Raw genomic sequence first — 6,578 nt, 5'->3', positions numbered from 1 at the left:
AATAGCATTTAGTAATAAAGCTTTAGTAATGCTTGCCTATTCTCAAAGTCTGGCTTTTTCGATGGTAAATTTCTTAAAGCAGTATACCCCACAATTTAATATTTAATAAAGATTCTTCCTTTGCTGAAAAGGACTATTCCCAAGCACAGGGGCAGCTTTGCCATCTGCCATCCTGTTTCCTATCTTCTGTTTCCTTGTAATATTTATACCAACCTGTTTTTCTGATCACTTTCTCACCTCTTTGTAAGTACGTGCCCCTGAATCGGCTGCTTTCCCTGGCTTTCTTGCATTTCTTGAAAATCCTTCCACTCCCTCCTCCTGTTGTTACTTTTCTGAACTATTCCTTATGCCATTTGGAAATCACAGATCTTCTTCTTTTTTTTTTAGAGAGAGTCTCACCCTGTCATCCAGGCTGGAGTGCAGTGGTGTGATCTCGGCTCACTGTAACCTCTGCCTCCCAGCTTCAAGCAATTCTCCTGCCTCAGCCTTCTGAGTAGCTGGGATTACAAGCACCCACCACCACGCCTAATTTTTGTATTTTTAGTAGAGGTGGGGTTTCACCATGTTGGCCAGGCTGGTCTCGAACTCCTGACCTCAGGTGATCTGCCCACCTCCGCCTCCCAAAGTGCTGGGATTACAGGCATGAGCCACCGTGCCCGGGCATGTATCTTCTTGATATCCTGAGGTGACTTGACTCTGAGCAGCTCATCCACCAATTACAGATGTAGATTTGATTACACTTTGGTCAGATCTTCTAGATGTTGCCATTCCCCCGTTCCTGCTGGTTCCGATGTACCTAACACCCACATCCACTCTTAACACTAGTGGCATCCCCTCTTAACTTTCATGAAACTCAAGCCAGTAGGACCAAGAGGCAGGTAAATGAATTGTGAACATACGGGGATTGACAGGATAGTACAACAGGTGAGAAATGAAGAGGCAGAGACATCTAGTGAGAAGACAGCAATGGGAAGTGAGGAAAACCTTTATGGAGGAAGAGATTATGAGGACAGAGTGTTTGCTCTGCTGTGGCTGGCTGGCCACCAGCAGCTACTGCAACAGAACAACCAGGGAAGGTAACAGATTAAGTGTTATCAGCCACTAATACCATACGGTGAGAATCCATTAGCAAACCTTATGTAGCAGCCATGGATTTGGCCAGAAGAAGGGGTTCATTACCATACTGTGGGACCTTGGCTTGTCATTAAGCTCTCTGCACTTTAGTTTGCTTATCTGCAAAATGATGTGATAATACTTATGAGGTTATTGGAAAAACGAAATGAAGAAACTGAAGTAAATGGGCTCAGTACTGAGCAGAAACATGTGCCCAAGAAATGCCAGTTAAAATGTTTTCTTAAGGATAGGGTTTGGGTTGGAGAATAGGTGTGTTACAGGCTGGATTGTCACCATCCCCCCAATTCATACGTTGAAGTTCTATCCCCCAGTAGCTTCAGATGTAACTGTATTTAGAGGTAGGCTCTTTAAAGAAGTGAAATGCAGTCATTAGGGTGGACACTAATCTAATCTGACTGGTGTCAGATGTTCTTATAAGAGGAAATTTGGACACAGATATGTACAGAGGAAGGACCATGTGAAGATACCGAGAGAAGATGACCATCTACAAGCCAAGGAGACAGGCCTCAGAAGAAACCAACCCTGCCAACACCTTGATCTTGGATGTCCAGCCTCCAGATCTGTGGGGACATATACTGCCACCCAGTCTGGGATACTTTGCTATGGCAAGTCCTAGCAAACTCATACTAATAATGCTGAGTTAACATAGCATTAGAGTCCTGGTAATAATAATGGTAATCATAATAATAATATTTTTTATTTATGGAGCTACTTCCTGTGTGCCAGGCATTGTGCTAAATGCTTTACACATATTATCTCATTTAATACACATGAAAATGCCATGTGATGGATGCTATTTTTCCAACCCACACTGAGGATGCTGAGGCTCAGAGAGCCCAAGCCTGCATAGTTACTGAGTGGTGGGACAGGGTTTGGAACCTAGGCCTGACTGGGATCACTGCTGGCCTACAGAGTCTTTGTACAAAGAAGAAGGTGCCATTTCCTTTGGGAACACCCAGCCCCAAGCCAGGGTGCAAGGTTTGGTAAACAGAAAACAGGCTGGGTTTTAATTCCTCTTTCCTCCTTGGCTGAGTGCCCTTGTGCAAACCTCAGCCCCTCAGGGTGGCCCATGCTGAGGCCCAAGCTCTTAATCATTACACCGGACAGCCAGTGGGCTAGGGTGGTAGGGGTAACACCGTTGCCACCGTCGTGGTAGGATCAGTTGGGCATGTAAGGGACTGTGAGTGCTGGCAAGGCAAACCTTACCTCCCTCAGGGCTGGGAATGAATACATGGGAGCCTAGGTCCATGAGTTCTGGGACCCAGGTGGGCGGGCTTCCAACAATCTTACAGGATGACCACAAGGGCCCCTTGACTTAGGCCAATTCTGCTTATTGCTAATTGGCCTCAGAACAGTTCTGTGTCCAGTCCTCGGTCAGCAAGAAATCCAGTTTGCCAGGATTGTGCCCCTAGGATTACACACCTGTCCTTTCGCCATCATCCCCATGCCTCCTCCTCCTCCCACCAAATCAAAGAGAATGAGAAATGCATCTTTGACCATTTGGTTATGAATGTAAGTGTGCCTGTCCTCACAATTAAAGCTCCTGAATGTTCCAAATTTGCAGGTTTCATGGTGGGGAAAAAAAGGCCTCTGACAGCATAAATATTTAATCAACATTAAGAATGTCCAATAAATGAGGGGAATCAAGTTTCAAATTGACTGGTTCAGATGATTAAAGTACAGAAGTCATAGCAGGGTAAAAATAAAGTATACTCTAGAAAAGTAGCATCTTGGGGGCAGGGGCAAGATGGAAGATAGCACTTGGGGACCTCTCCAGGCCAGGCCGGGCATGGCACTCAGGGCAAGTGCAGCAACCACTGTCACTCTCGAAGGCTCCCGCGCCCCCTGGGGCAGTTGAGAAGGGTAATGCCCTCCGTGATGGAGTGTGAATCCCACAGCCGGGCCAAGACGGTGCCCAACAGTGGACAGCCCCACTCTGAGGATGACAGCAGTGAGGAGGAGCACTCACACGACAGCATGATCCACATTGGAACCAATTACCAGGCTGTAATTGCAGAGAGCAAGCCTGAGAGCCTCACACGCTACAGCAACAAGAAGCTGAAGGGGATGCTGGTGTGTGTCGGATGTGTGTCGGATCCAACCGCTGTGTGTCGCATGCCAAGCTTGACAAGTACATTGCGATGGCCACGGAGAAGCACAGCTACAACATTAAGCAGGTGCTGGGCATGCTCTTGTGGCATAAGCACCATGTGGAGAAGTCACTGGCCGACCTGGCCAACTTCACCCCGTTCCCTGACAAGTGGACAGTAGAGGACAAGGTGTTGTTTGAACAGGCCTTTGTCTTCCACGACAAGTGTGGATCCAGCAGCTGCTGCCCGACAAGTTGATTTCCAGCCTGGGTGAAATATCACCACTCTTGGAAGAAAACCCACAGCCGAACTGGCATGATGGACAGACAGGCCCGGCGGCTGAGGGGCTGTAAGGACAAAGAAGACAGTGATGAGTTCGAAGAGGGTCGAGGAGGCCTGAGAGAGAGCGATGATGGAGACCTCAAGAGACAGGTACAGAGCATAAAGCAGAGGAACAGCGACCTGCGCCAAGCCCTGGAGGGCGGCATTGATCCACTCCGCCCCCTGGAGGCCAACACCAAGTTCAACTTCTGCTGGACCACAGAGGAGCAGCTTTTGGCTGCCCAAGCCATCTGTAGGTATGGCAAAGACTTTGGGACTGTTACAGAGGTGATTGGGAACAAGACTCTCACCCAGGTGAAGACCTTCTTTGTGAGCTACCGGCACTGCTTCAATCTGGAGGAGGTGCTGCAGGAATGGGAGGCTGAGCAGGATGGGGCCCGTGGAGCCACAGTCCCCATGGAGGAGGCTAGGAGAGGGGCTCCCTTGCCAGCCCCAACCCTAGAAGAAGATGATGAGGTCCAGATTACATCAGTCTCCATGTCTGTGCTCCGACTAGTGCTCCCTGCACCACCCCCGCTCCACCTCCCACCTCCCTGCCCTAGCCGCCCCCCGCTGCTGAGGCCACCTTTGCCCATGGCTCCCACTCTGCTCTGACAGCCACCCACAATGCAACAGGGCCGCTTCCTCCAGCCCTGGTTGGCCCCCAGCTAGGCCCCACTGCCTCTCATCCTCCCTTCTCTGGCTGTCTCCTGCCACAGTGCCCGTCCTGGCCCTCAGCCCCCATCCACCCTGACTGGAGCCCCCAGTGCCCTCACTCTGAATCCTGAGGTCCTCCACCAACCACAGGCTCCAGGACCCCTTTGCTGGCCGTCCCCAGGCATCTCTGGTGTCACTGAGGACAGAGGGGCTAGGGCTCTTGCCAGGTCTTTTCAAGACCTAGAGCTGCCGACAGCCCAGCCCAGACTTAGGGGTTCTGCATGTTCCTGGCAGCTGGGCCTGTCTCCTGGGTCCATGGCCTGGGCTCAGGGGCCTTTGAGCTGGACTGAGGCCACTTTTGCTTCGTGGCCAGGACTGGAATGGCTGCCTCCTAGTCTGCTGGGGTTTGGCCTCTGGGCCCTGCCCTTTGTGTGTCAGGGGTAGGGGCCTTAGTGTGGGGGTGGGAGAGGACAGTTGGGTGTGCTGGCTGTGCTCATTTCTCTTCCCTTCTTTTAGCAATAAGTCTTGCGTGAGGTGGGAAGGGAGGCTGCAGGGGGAGGTGGGCAGAGGGGGCCTTACAGCAGCAGAGGCTGGAAGGGAAGTTCTGTCTTCAGGGGCCAGCTGGGAAACGCTAAGGAGCTGAGGGTGCCCGCCAGGCCCACCTTCCAGAAGCTTGGAGAAATGGGGGTTGGGAACTTATGCAGACATGGATTTACTTTTCAACATGTTTTAAAAATTAAAAAAGAAAAACCTCCTAAAAAAAAAAAGTGGCATCTTTAGAAGGTTTCTATCTCTACTACATCGGTTTCCTTGAGTATAAAGGAACCAAAACATCCAATTTATCTCTTCATTATTAGTAGGGGGTGGCATAGGGTGAGGTCTGGAGATGAGGAAGTATAGCAATCTCTTAATAATCCTGCTTTGGTAATAATGAATATCAATGGAATTTCTCAACTTTATTGAAGGGACTGCTGGAGTTCAGACTTAAGGAGAAATGTCTAAAAAGGAAAAAGCGGCATGCTTGGTTTTGTATCTTGTTTGAAAATATATTTCAAACGTTCAGCAGAATTTTAGAGATCATAACCACCCTCTGCCCCCACCACCTTCTGAACCCTTAGTCCCCAGTAGTTCTGATTTACTTTTAAGATTCTTTTAGTTTTATGTTTTAACTGAAAAAAAAAAAAATCCTACCCAGCCAGGTTTCCATCTGTCTGTATCACCGGGTTGAATTTAGTGTAGGAAAGCCTGTGCAAAGGGAATAAAAATGTAGCTTTTTTCCATTGCCAGATTCAGGGGAACCAACCATTTGGAAACAAAGGAGTTCCATTTTGACTAGCAGCCTTTCTGCTTTCCATCAGTGGACAAAGTGAATGTACAGGTTTAAACATGATCTGGGGTCACTTCTAGATCCATGTTTGGAGATAGATTGGTTTGTTATGATTCTGGCAGGAAACAGGTGACACATGCAAAGAGATACATTAATGGAGGTACCATGGTTGAGCCATGCCAGGATGAAGAGAGACCAGCAGAGGCCAGCCACAGCAACAAGCATGGAATCCCACAGGTGTGAGGAGGAGGGTGAGGGAGTGGTTACTGGGCCCACGGAAGGCTGTGGCTACAGTGTAGCTGTGAGAGAGGACTGCCCACAGGAGCTGTGGCCTTGGAGAGGGACACAGCCATGGCCAATGCATAGATTGGCAGGGAGGGAGCTAGGAGAATAAATATTCAAACTTCACCCTACCTGTCCACCCCTAGATCTCTGGCTGGGGCTTCCCATTGGCTGAATCCAACCAGAAGCCAAAAGGCAAGAGTGATGTCCATAAATGTCAAACTTCTGGGTCTCGAGCAAAAGGGGGAGGAGTGGGGAAATGGTTTGCAGGGAGAAGAAGAGACTATTCAGCACAGATGGGGAAGAAGAAATAAATAGGGAGGACTAGGGAAGGGGTGGAAGAGATTGTGGTGATGGTTTCAAGTGTGTAGACTTATCTCCAAGCACATGTTGTGTAAAATAAATAGGTATGGATTTTTGTATGACAGTCATACTTGAATGAAGGCTTTGTGAAAAAAGAAAAGAAAAGACAGAAAAGAAAGAATAGGGGCAGGAGGGTGAGGCAAACGGTCTTCCATGAACTTTGCATTTGGGATTTTGTGCAAGGGGCTGAGTGCCTGAGAGATGCTGTTTGAACTGCCATATTCCCAGGGCTTCCCCAGGATGGGTGATGAGCGGGGCTGCCCTGACCTTGGGGCCATATGCCAAGTTTCCCGACCGCAAAAGCCCATGCTTAGAGCTGATACTGGTTGCTTCCTCCTCACCTTGGTAGGGCTATTTTCTAGGGAGTGGCAAGGACATAAGAATGAGAAGGCACACCAGCTTGG

At 49.2% G+C, this 6,578-nt stretch overlaps 1 pseudogene; it reads left to right on the top strand.

The window, feature by feature from the left end:
* Nucleotides 1–3,036: 3,036 nt before the first annotated feature.
* LOC105548938 lies at nucleotides 3,037–4,646 on the top strand (annotated as a pseudogene).
* The last annotated feature ends 1,932 nt before the right edge of the window (nucleotides 4,647–6,578 follow it).

The sequence above is a fragment of the Mandrillus leucophaeus genome, unplaced genomic scaffold, assembly GCF_000951045.1.
Source record: "Mandrillus leucophaeus isolate KB7577 unplaced genomic scaffold, Mleu.le_1.0 Scaffold427, whole genome shotgun sequence".
Classification (NCBI taxonomy): domain Eukaryota; kingdom Metazoa; phylum Chordata; class Mammalia; order Primates; family Cercopithecidae; genus Mandrillus; species Mandrillus leucophaeus.
This window is presented reverse-complemented; position numbering and strand designations above follow the sequence as displayed.